The sequence below is a fragment of the Heterocephalus glaber genome, unplaced genomic scaffold (assembly GCF_053883595.1).
Source record: "Heterocephalus glaber isolate CG9 unplaced genomic scaffold, H.glaber_assembly_v1.0 deba00001457, whole genome shotgun sequence".
Classification (NCBI taxonomy): Eukaryota; Metazoa; Chordata; class Mammalia; order Rodentia; family Bathyergidae; genus Heterocephalus; species Heterocephalus glaber.
Genome location: NW_028258305.1, coordinates 23531390 through 23544533, shown reverse-complemented (window position 1 = coordinate 23544533; position 13144 = coordinate 23531390).

Here is a 13144-nt window from a genome sequence, read left to right as displayed (position 1 = left end):
TGCAAATTCAATTTGATATTTTCAGACTAAAAGTCCTCTTCCATTTAATCTAAATGTTCTAATTGAAGTTTTATGGACAAGCAGTATCCAATTTTTTGTCTGCTACTATGTTTGACTTATCCCTTCCACAATTCATTATTAACATGGCATACCGTTATAAACATAAATAAGGTCATTCATGGGCTTGTCTATGTGCTTAGCCACCATGGGAAAGGGTATCCAGAGTTAAGGATGGAGTTTCTCCTAGGAAATATTTTTCTTTCTTCACTATAAACCAAAGTAAGAATCGTATCAAGTAATATTTTCTTTTTCTAAGAGGTTAAAATTTTATTCAATAGCAGGTTAAATGATTCATTAAGCCTTTTTTTTTCTTTTGGGACCAGGGATTGAACTCAGGACCTCGTGCTTCTGAGGCAGGCAGCGACACCCCTGAGCTAAATCCCCAGCCCATATTAGGCTTTTTAATTAGACACTAAAGCCCTAACAAATAAAAAAAATTAAGCCTAATAATAACCAGGAGGGACTATAAGGGTAAATAAATATGTCTTGGACACTATTTTGTGTGTGCAAACAAGTACAGCTACCACTAAATCTTCCTTTACCTTGCCTGAAAGCCTTGCAAATTCTAGACAAACTACTTCTCTGTCAGAGTTCAGAAAGAGAATGAGAAAACAAAACTAAGCTGACACCATTTTTTGCCCATGATGTCATTTTCTGTCTTTCAAAGCCCGTGGGTCTGATTTTGATGTCAGGGTGTGTAACTCCACAGTGACAGCCCCAAATGTATTTGAAGAGGGAAATAACCTTTCAGCTCCATGGCACTCATTTTCCCCAAGAAGACAAATATAGCCCAGGCTGAAATCACTTAGTGTCAATCAAGGTAACCGGATCAGCTCAGTGTTAATAATGAATTTGGTCACGTGCCCCCATGGAGAGAAAAGTGTGAGATAGCTGAGCACTTGTTCCACGTGACACCCACTGGCTTCTATGTCAGGCCACAGTTCTCCCAGCTGGGAAGCAACAGAGTAATTTAATCTGTCACCCACTCTAATTGCTAAACTGAGAGAATTATCAAGGTTGCCAGAAAAGGGTTTCCAGAGCACTGGGTCCAGGCTCAGGAGCCAACATGCAAAGCTACACTTGAGGTCTTCATGAGGGGTACACACAGGTTTTGAGGGGTCTAAAGCTTATACAACTTGAGATCTCTCTTTAAGGATAAGAGTACAAAAATTATAAATACACATGCATGAAAGGGGCCCAGGCAAGTAAGAGGCCTAGAAGCTTAAGCTTAATTAGCATAATGGGGAAGCCATCTCTGGGTGTCATGGAAACTGAAAGTTCATTAACTCTTGTCTGTATCCTGGATTCTGGGTTGTCTGACTGCATGGCAATGCATTCTCTCTACCCTTATCATTTGCAATCATTTGTAATTTTCCATATTTTCTTACATAAAGATGAACTGTATAATACGAATCCTTCAGTCTATCTCAAATACATGTAGGAAAGTATTTTTGACAGGCACCGATTGCCAGTTGGTATGCCCTAGTTGTCCTCTATGATGTCAACTCTGAAAATTTTAAGGATATATTCCAAATACCCATAGTTTCCCCTATATAATCTTCAATAAAACCTCTGAAAAGAATGATCATAGCTTCCAGCAAAAGAAGCAAAATAGTAGAACAATAAAATAAGGGAGGCCCATAAAGCAGTCAGTTTTTCACAAGCACTACATGTCCTTATTAGTATTTATAAGCAAACCAGAAGTACTATTACCTTAAATGAGAAAAATTAAATAGAATTTATTCCCTACAATTTCATGTTCATTCAACATTTTAAAACAATGTTACATAGACTAAAAGAAAAAAATTGTACAATCATCTCAACAGGAGCAGAAAAATTATTTCATGACACTTCATACCCATTGTCAACAAATACCTACAGAGTTGGAAATAGAAGAAAACTTTCTTTTCTTAAAGAATTCCAGCTAGAAACTTGAGCAAATATCATACTTAAGGATGAAATAAGAATTATTTCTAATGATTCTAAGAATAAGATAATGATACCATCATGACTAATCCACATTGAACTAGAAGTCTTAGAAAAGTAAATGATGAGGAAAATAAATAAGATATAAAGGTTTAAAGGAAGAAACCAAACTTTCATTTTTTGCATAAAACAGAATTGTGTACCTAAAAATTCTGAAAGAACCTTCTGGAATAAATAACAGAATCATAGAGTTCATTCAATTAGGAGGTCAAGCACAAAATCAACATATGAAAACTATATTTTGGCCTCTATTCTACAGTAACTACCTCAAAATGTCATGAAAAATGATTTATAAAAATCCTAAATCTATAAAATACCTAAAATAAATATATGCAATATATCTTGCATACAAGAAAAATGTGCAAGATCTAATAGAAGAAAAATGATAAATTTTTACTAAAAGACGTAAAGAAAAACCCAGATAAGAGGGGAAAATGTTCACGTATCTTGTTGAAAAAACTTGGCACTGTAAAGATACTCATTCTCCCCAGCTCGATCTATAAATTCAGTGAAATCATACTCAAATTCCCAGTGGGATTTTTCAAAGCACTTATAAACTTATTCTAAAATTCCCCTAGAAGAGAAATGTGAAAGAACATCCAAGGAAATTTTTTAAAAAGAGGCTCTAAAGGAAAGATTATGCTGTTCTGAATTTCTGAAGTAATCCAGCCAAGGCCAACTGGAGGATGAGTGAGAAGGCCCCGCAGATGCAGTGTATGCAAATGGCATGTCACTCCCTGACCTTGAAGGATGTGAGGTTGCATTAAGTAGAGATGAGATAGGCTTCAGTGCTGGCCACTGTCAACCTGCAAGGATAAACCACCAGGTGATGAGAAGTCCTGAACAGCATTTTCTGGAGCATGGAGATCCCCAGCCACAATACCACAAAACTCCAGAATGGTTTGACAAAACCACTTTTGGCAAGCCACATTATCCAGACCTATTATCATGTTCAATTTCTGCCATATTGCTATCATGCCACACTAAACACCAATGAAATGAAAATAGACAGGCATCTCACATGCCTGGCTGCATGAAGACAATACAACAGGCCACATGGGGTGCCTGGTTATCATCATCATTCATCCCTAAGCCCGTCCTCTACTTCAGAAATGAAGAGAGCATGTTCTCTCTTTTAGAACTCCCTTTTCAAAATTTCAGGTAGGCACGTCATTTCCTTACTAGGAGGAATTAAGCAGGACAAGTTGGCCATTGCCTATCACAATATCAAAATATAACACAAAGCAATGGGAAACAAAGCATTGTGATATTGGTGCAAAGACTTTTAAAATAGCTCAATTGAACATAAAAGGGAACTTACATGTATTGCCATGAAGATATGGGAATGTATTATATGATAAATGTGACATTTCAAATCAATGGAAAAGATCAATTGATTACTCAAAAAATGGTATTGAATTCAGCAGTATATTGCTCATTTGGGAAAATTTTTTCCACTACTGGCAATTGAACCCAGGGCCTTCACAATGAGCTACATTCCCATCACTTTTTATTTTTTGAGGTAGGTTCTTGCTAAGTCTCTAAGTTACCCTGACTGGGCTCAAACTTAAAATCCACCTGTTTGTCTCCCAAATGGGACATCATTACTTTCAACTATTTGAAAATATAAGTTTCAGAAGGATTGAAGACTTAAATATAATTCAAAACCATAAACCATTGGAAGAAAATGTAATATAGGAAAAGCCTTTGCAAAAACTATAGAGGAAAAAATGGTTAAGTTTCACTTAACCATTATATAAAATTATAAAACTCTGCCACAAGAAATCACCATAAACACATTAAAAGAAATGGAAAAGATCAGAAAATATAGATTTGCATCATTTTTAACAAAGAATTGATATTAAAAACATAGAAGAAACTCCTTTAAGAAAAAGACAACTGGTCCAATAGAAAAATACGTGAAAGACAGGAATTGGTAATTCATAGACAAACTACAAGTTAGTATTATCAACAAAAAAGGTAGCCTCACTGCTCACTAGTAGTAGATTAATTAATACTGAGATATCATTTTTTATCATTTGCGTTCAACAGTACTTTTGTTTCTGAGGAAGTCTTTATTTCTTCCTTCATTTCTGGAAAATATTTCCACAGGGTAAAAAATTCCGACCTGACAGGTATTTCCTCCCAGTGCTTTAAAGATGTCTCCATCATCTTTGGTTACAAGCTTTCTGACAAGAAGTCTGCTGTAACTTTTATCTTTGTTTCTCTGTTTATAATGTCTTTTTCTTCCTACTCCTTTCAAACTTTTATCTTTATCTTCAGTTTTTAACAGTTTAAATATGATGGGCATGTGTTATTTTGGTGGGGTTTTTTTGTATTAATTTTCCTTAGTATTCACTGGACTTCTAAGATCCATGGTATAATGTTTGTAATTAACTTTGGAAAATGCTCAACCATATTTTTTCTTGAAATGTTATACCTCCCCTTTTCTCTCTGTCTTCTTCTGAGATTGTAATTAATATGTATGTTAGGTTATTTGATGTTGTCCCTCAGATTTTGCATCTCTGCTCTGTTTTTCTTTCTTGTGCTTTGTGTATATGTCCTTCAGTTTGGGTAACTTCTATTGCTCTGTCTCCATGTTCATTTATACTTTCATCGGCAGTACCAAGTCTACTAACGAGCCCACTGAAAGCACTCTTTTTCTCTGTTGCCACATCTTTTATTTCCAACATTTCCATTTGTTTTCTATCTTTCCATCGCTCTGCTTTGGTAACTCATCTGCTGTTTTACATTGTCTTTTCCATTAGAGACTTCAATATATAAACCACATTTATTTAAAATTCTCTGATAATTCAAACATTGCGTGTCATATCTGAGTCTAATTGTGTTGATTCTTTTGTCTCCTGATAGTATTTTTTCCCTTGTTTTTTTTGGCATCTTTCATAATTTTCTGATGAAAGCCAGGCATCTTATATATAATGAAAATGGAGGCAAATAGCCTTCATGTCTGGAAATAAATATGCCTTTCTCTCTGCCAGGCCTTTGCTATGGGATTTGAGTTCATTTAGGAGATGCTTTGGGCAGATATTGTTTGTTGTCTCTCCTTTCTTCCTTGCTAAGAAACTCCAATTATTCAAGTATGGAGTATGATGCTTTAGAAGCAAAGACAGCCTTCCTCCAATTTCAGAGCACGAGTCATATTTGGTTTAGGTTAATAATGGAAATCTGATTCTCCTTTCCTAGCGATTGGTTTAAAAGTAGGCATGTGACTAAGTTTACACCAATGATATGTAGAATGAAGAGTACAGGTAGGGACCTAGGAAAGATTCTCTCACACAATTAAAATAGAGGGTCATGGAAGAGACTCCACCCCCTTCCACCCTCTCCACCTTCCTGCCACATGAGGATATGATGTCTGAAGCTGTGATGCCAACTGTGACCATAAAGGGAAAACCAAGGGAGCCCAAGAGAAACCGATCTAAGACCCTGATGTGATGACCTGCTAAATCAATCAACCATTAAATCACCTGTCTTAAGATTTTGTCATTTGATAAAGTGAAAAAGTCTCTATCTCTAGTTTCTTTTCTGATAGGGGACTATAATGCATCCAAGAGAATAGAGTGCTTAAAAGTCATCCATTGACAGAGTAAACACAAGGCTCAGGGTAAGAGCTCTGCTTACCCTCAAAACGTTTCTCATCACTTCCTCCCCTCTGCTCTGTGCCCCAGCCATCCTCACCTCTGACCGATTTCTGTGCTCCTGATTTATACATGCTCTTCTCCCTGCCAGAAACTATCCTCTCCAACACCTTGGCCTTGCTAATTCCTACCTATCCTTTCAGCCTCACTTAGGGAACTGCTTTTTCTAGGAGGATTTTCTGGTCCTCGGGTACAGTTAAATGGCCATCCCCTAAACAGTACTTGTCACACTCGCTAGGCTGGAAGCTCTGTATGGCAGGGACCATGTCTGTTTCATTCACTGCAGTATTCTGGCATGGAATTCATGACCTCATACATGGTTAGTCTACAGTAAATATTTGTTCAATAAATGAATGAAATCTTACCATCTAGAAAGGAAAATAACCATACATATAGAACAGAAATAAAAGTACAAGTCAGGATATGCTAAGTGTCAAGTAATTCCCACTAACACTCAGAGCAACTGGATGGAGTAGCTAGGAGGTAAGAGAAAGCTGGACGTTGTAGGAATCCTATCAGGGGGAGAAGGACATCACGCCCAGCATGAGAGTCAAGTTTCAAGAAATGGGAACAGGAGGGAATAAAGCACTATGAATGGATCTAAGGTTCACGTTGGGTGAGTGCAAGTGACAAAGTTGGAACAGACTATGGAAGGTCTTGAACACCAGGTTACAGGGTTTGAGCTTTCTTCAGTATGCCAAAGGGAAGCCCTTAATGATTTTGAGTGGAACAGTGGCATATGAAGAGCTGAGTTTCTGACTATTAATAAATCATAGGCAGCATGGGATGGGCAGAAGCAGCAGAGATGGAGCCAGGGCGAAGCCACTGTGGTTCTCAGTGTGGGTGCCAGGGGATGGAGCTTGTGTTGAGTAACCCTCTACCAGCTTCAGCCTATCATTATGGAACAAAAACTGTGATTAGCATGAAAAGAAAATACAAGAGATGCTTTTTAGAAGACCAATGATAGAACCATTCTGGCAAAAATTATTCCCCACAACAACCCTGTACACCCAGGAAAAGAAGAAAGGAAGGTCTTATGGCAACTCCCTTGCCAACCAGAATGCGCTCTTTGAAGTCCTCCAGTTCTGCTAAGGCTGTAAGGAGAAACTCAGTTCGTTTTTGCAAAGTCTGGTGTCATTCATGGTGGATAGTATTTTCAATCACAAGACAATATTCCTGTTATCACTAAAAGCTGCAACTTTTCTTCAAACTATACAGTGAAGATCAAAATGATAACCAAAGTAGGTGAATGTGTTTTTCTCCACAAATGCCTTTCATAAAGGAGTGGGAGGAAAGATATTTAAGTAAGATTTTTTTTTCATCCCAGAGTACTCTAATTAAGGTAACTGTTTGAAAATTCCTAACACCTTTCATGTGAGGTGATCAAAAGCAATTTTATCGCACTCATGGTTTTATTTATATGCAGAAAATCTCTTCAGATTTCAGTAAAGAGGTGAGATTTATTATATATTTGCATCAAAGCTACCAACTCATATACCTGACAGCAAGTCATATTTTACCCAAAATGAAGCCTTAAAATTTTACTGTCATAAGGTTCCCAGTTCCCTCGTTGTGTTTTAGCATTCCTGCCAAGCTTGCCAAGAGGGAAGGCGCCTTGAACTCTTCTGACCTTATTGTGTCAAAAACATCTCTCAGGCACTTCCTACCTTGTCTCAGCTCCTTTTGACAGTCAGGTCTTAGGCTTAAGAAATTTTCCACAGGAAACCCCTCAACACACGGAACATACTTTCCATTCACATCTGGAGCCAGACACCAGAAACTGCCCTCCCAGCCTGGCTGCTGGCTTCTCCTGACAGAAAGAAAGGGATGGTAAACCCCTGACTGAGGAGCTGGCTCCCCTGGGTCCCATCCTCTCCTTGTCTCTCACCTGAATCCTTATTTGCCCTTTAGGAACCCCCCTTTCCCTTCTGGTGCTCAGAGTCCTTGGATATCTGCCCCTATTCTCCCAGCAACCCCACAAATATTTCTTCAATGAAACTGGCCTCCCCAGCAGTGCTCAGCTGGCTGTGGCCCATGCCTTCTGGAGTCAGGTGTCTTCACTACTAAGGAAAATGTACAAGAGCTGATCAAAAATTATACTTAGGAGGGCTGGGGATTTAGCTCAGTGGTTCTGCTGCCTGCCTCCCAAGAGCAAGGCCCCGAGTTCTATCCCCCATACCAAAAAAAAAAAAAAATTATAATTAGGAGAAGACACATTTCCATTCACCCCCCTCATTTTGAACACAGTTATTCTACCATTCTTTTCATTTTCTGGAGTAGTTCTTAAAGTCCTCCTTTGTGTCTTTACAAAGAGTGGTCAAAAATACAGTGAATGCTGCTATTGAGGGCTATTCACTGGCAAAGTTAGGCTCATGAAAACATTACAGTGTTTCTTCATCCACCTTATTGACTGAATCTGGCACTATGCAACTTCTGGCCCTTTTCCAAAGTCAAAATGACCATGAAAACAAATGTTTTGAATCAATTCAGGACATCAGGCAGCCATCCAGAACTGCTTCAGAAAACAACAAGAATGATGGGAGAAGTGTGTTTAAGGGAAAGGGAAGGATTTTCAGGGGGGTGGTCCCTCCAGCAAGTTATCTAGGCTTCCTAACTTGGTGGCTCAAGGCTGTAAGAGATTGAAAGTGGAAGCTGTCAGACATCTTAAAGGTCTCTTACAAGTGAAATTCTCTTGGCCAAAGCAAGTCAGGAGGTTGGCCAGGTTCAAGGAGGAGGAGAAATAGATTCCACTTGATAGGAGGCTCAAGAAGCACATCCAAAGTTGGGAAGAATCACTGGATGCCTCCACTGCAGATAATTTCCAGGCAGGCCCATCTGATGGCCCTATATTGTGTGTCTATTGACCTGAAAATCATATTATAAAATAGGTAGAGGGAATATGTTTATACTCCTGATTATCAATTCCTAATTTAAATTATTTAAATATTAACATAACCTCACACATATGCACATGAGTATATTTGTAAATAGATATTGTCGAATGTGATTGTTTTTTAGATATCTACACTAGTGACCATCAGCAAGAGATAAGGTTGTTGAATTTTAACCCTACAATTCCTTGGAGAGATTGTATTTATTGTATTTAAGATATAACTAGAAATAGGAAATAAGTGATACAATAGAAAAATAGCAGTTTTCCTCCATGGTGTCCTCACCCTGAGCCCATGGGCAGTCACCCAGTGCAGAGTGATGCATTTAAGGGCAGGAAGTGAAATGAGGGGTTCGAACCTACTTCGCCCAGGAAATTCCAACCCCAGTCACACTCAGACCTCCCCTTTCTGCTGCCTTGCCTTAGCATATCCGTTCCTTTCTAGGGGCTCTGCTTACTTTCCTAAGTCATTTGTACCCAATCACATCCTATGAGTTCAATGACTAGAGAAAGGGATTATCTTCTGTTTGTAAATTACTCTTCAAATAGAACTCAGGCTGGAATCTTTTTCTTGAAACCATGTCAAGAACAGTGTGACTAGAACCACAACTCCAAGTGGAAAGATTTGTTAACAATGGAGCTTCATTTGTTTTCACATTGTAATTTTACTGGTTAAAATTCCAGGACAACTGTGTGTATTTAAAAACCAGAAGCCAATCCATAAGAAGCCCCGAGAGGTAGTTAACAGACTTCTGGTCCTATAAAGTTTATAGGGGGAAATTGACATGAATGATGTCATAGGCACCACCATGTAGACTATACCCAGTCATTTACCCATCAAACAATTATTGAGCACTTACTACCTCCCTGATATGGTGTCAAACACTGAGAAGACAGACAAATAGGACTGCACTCTGGATCTAGTAGGCTTAGCAGGGGAGGCAGATTTATAATCCATTATATATATTACATTGCATACTATATAGTAAGTACTAATATATAATAATATAAAATATTTATGTAACATTTATGAATCAGACATTGTTCTAAATGCTGTCACTTATATTAACTCACTCCTCAGAATAACCCTATGTTATAGATTCTTTTATGATCACCATTTTATCAATGAGCAAACTAGGGCACAGACAGGCCAAACCATCTGCCCTATACAGGGTATAGGGCGAGAGCTGGGATTTATTCTCACATGGTCTGGCTGTAGTTGCCGCCACACAGAGGGAACAGTAACTGTGTACCTGAGGGCAGGCATTCTGGAAGATTGATGAGAAAGGCCAGTGAGGCCGTGTAGCCGGGGGTGTGGTGAAAAGCCCTTTGTCCCCTGACCTCACCCAGGGTGCCTCAGTAGATCCATTTAGGGACACCCAGCTCCCCCTTATACCCTGTTCAGAGGCCTCACCCCTAATTCAGAACCAGGTACTCACAATGACATGCTGGAATCTGGGAAAGAGAGATGGAAAATAATGCTCATAAAATCTGCATCCCTAGTTTCAAGTATGTCCTTCCACACACTTTCTCTTACCTATCCTTCGTGTTTTGAACTTGGGAAAACAGAAGAATAAATATCACTTGGTAAACAAGTACAGAGCCAGTCCTCAGATCCAGGTCTTGGAATTCCTTATCCAGTGTTCTTTCCACTGTGACTTACACCATCTAGCTCCATCACTGGACCCAAAAACCCCCAAGGGTCCACTCTGCTAGTCCTGTGTCTAGAGGGCCACTGTCACACGCACAAAAAGAATAGCAAGGACATTTACTGAGCCTCCAAAGGAGGCAAATGTATTCCAGGTGTAGTGAGATCCAGGAAACTTAGGTCTCATCAATGTCACAAAGTCGCAGTGTGGCCTGCAGGCCTTTATGTTCTCACCTGTAAAATAAGGCAAGATGATTTCCAAAGGCCCTGTCCAGCTCTATCTTTCTGCACTTTCATCACTGTCTTCATATAACTTCATTATTTTAGTCAACTGCTGGTTTTGGCCACCAGTGAGAGCCCAGTTCCATTCAAAACAGAGCTTAATTGAGAGACTGTATCATGAGAGCCAGGAGTTGGGTGGCTGGTACACAGCTGGGGCATGTCAGCATTCAAGCTGTGTTCCTCTCTTTGGTTAAAGCTAACCTAGAAGCAAGTAGCATTTCCATGGGCCACTGTGGGATCTGCTTTGTAGCCTGAAATGAGACATTTGTCTCCCTATTAATATCCTCACACCATTTGAATGAATTTTAAAAGCTCACAATGCTGGGCAACCCATGGGCCTGTTTTTGTTATTACTGGTTGGAGTCTTCCATACTTGCCTTAAAAATTAGCACCAAATCCAGGTTTATCTGATTGGGAAAGCACGAAATAGAGGGAATAGACAAATTTCCTTTGCAAAAACAGACACCCCTGGATGTGTTTTTCATGCTGGAGATTGGCAGCTACTTGAATGAATGGTAGCACTGGTTCTCATCAGGCAAGGTGAGTGCCAACGAGGTCACAGGGAGAGCAATGACTGAGGTCACCACCCATGGAAAGTGGTACAAGACAATGACCATGTTAACTGAATTTCCTAATCCATTCCCATCTATGCAGTGCTCTTTGGTTTTCAAAGAGTCTTTATATCCCTTGTTTCATTCAATCACCATGGCACGGAGAAGGTAAGCAGGGCATAGATCCAGTGAACAGAAGTGTAGAGACTAGCCAAGATAAAATGGAAAAGCAGGACTAGAACTCAGGATTCCTGAACCCTAGCCCAGTGCTCCCTCCTCTGCACACGCTGCCACAAACACTTGGATTCAAATGTGAACTTCACGAGGGCAGAGACTGCCTTGCTCATTGATGTGTCCCCAAGCCTTAGCATACAAATTCAAGAAATATTTGTTGAATTTCTTGAATTCTAGCTTGACTAATGAAGAAGACTCAAATGGGGACAGAAAAATGTCAAAGTCCTACATAATCTGTTCCTTGCGATGTCTTTGGCTTCACTTCCTTCTATATCGCTCAGTGGCTCATTTCACCCTGGTCTCTCTGTTCTTGCTGTTCCTTAAACGTGCCAGACACACTAAAGCCACAGGGCCTGCGTCCTGGTTGTTCCTCTTCCGGGAACACCTTTTCCCTAAAAGGCTAACTTCCTCTTCTCCTTCAAGTCTATGTTCAGATTCTACCTTCTCCATAAGCTCTGCCCCAAGTGTCTTATTTGCACTCATAACCCATTGCCTACTCCACTGTTTCCAATCACTCTCACCTTCTCTCTTCTATTCAATAACATTTTTTTGCCTTCTGTAGATATTTTTGTTTTACGATTCTTATTCAATGTTTTCCTATACCTATTAAAATGTAAAGTCTATAAAGGCAGGGATTTTTAATTCATTGATGTACCCCAAGGACCTAAACAGTGACACATAGTACACGCCCCATGAATGTTGTCAAATAAGCGAATGAATGAACGAATGGTTGAATAGGTTTGCAAAGTTACAACATACTTTTATTTCATGAAGAAATTTACTTTCTGGTCTATTGAAGGTATCTAAGGTAAAATGTCATATAACTAACTGGCCACTTGGTTCTATAGGGTTGTCAGGGAGCACCAAGTCTGTTACCTTTACAAGGGAAGAAGGAGTATCTATCTCCTCCCATTAGGCATGGCCCCTCTGCCTCTAGGTGGCATCTCTACAAGCAAGAATAGAGGGGCAGATGGCAAAACTTGGAAGACTCATCCCTCATCGTAGATAATCAGAAGGGCTCTCCCCTCACAGAATCAGGGTGCTACGTAGAGCAATTCTGGATACCGTGGTAGGGTCAGGATGTGGCACCAGACTCCCAAAACGAGCAGCACAGAGGCAGGATGGGGGTTTGGGACCATTCTGATGGGCAGGCATTTAGTCCCTCGGACGTGACTTCTGCCCCAGGCTGAGCAAGCACTGAGCAGGGGCAGGGGCAGAGGAAGGATGTTTCCAGAAGTTGTGTTAAGCCCAGGAACAAGCAAGCTGGAGAGCGGGTTTCGAACACTCTAATGTTGGTTTAGAGCAAGCTGGAGCTTGCTGTTGGAGGTCGAGGTCCTAGCTTGGTCAGTGGACAGGACTCAGCAGGCAAAGGAGCCAGAGCTCAGAACCAGGCTAGCACCATGCTCAGTGATCAGATGGGCAGCTGAGGACTCAGCACATAGCTCCAGAGCACCCAGCATCTCCTACCTTAGTTCATTCCTAGACTGAGAATTGGAGACCAGCTGAGCCAAGGTGGGAGGCAGCATGGACCATCCCCAGCTGTGGAGAGAAAGGGATGAAGGCAGGGCAGCTGGGCAAGGCTGACCCAAGTATTGAAAGGCCTCTTCCCATTTAGGGACAGCTAAGTCCAGTTCCTTTGTATTTGGCAAGGCACTGGAGAAAGAGAGAGAGAGATACTGTCCATGGGCTCTGGAGTGAGGGGCAAAGCCCCAGCTCAAATAGTTGGACAAACCCTTCCTATGGCAGAATTTAATTTGCTCACTCTCCTCTTAGGGCTGCTGGGGAAACCGAAGGAGAGTGTACAGGAGCCTGAAGCACGTGCCTTGGCCTCGTG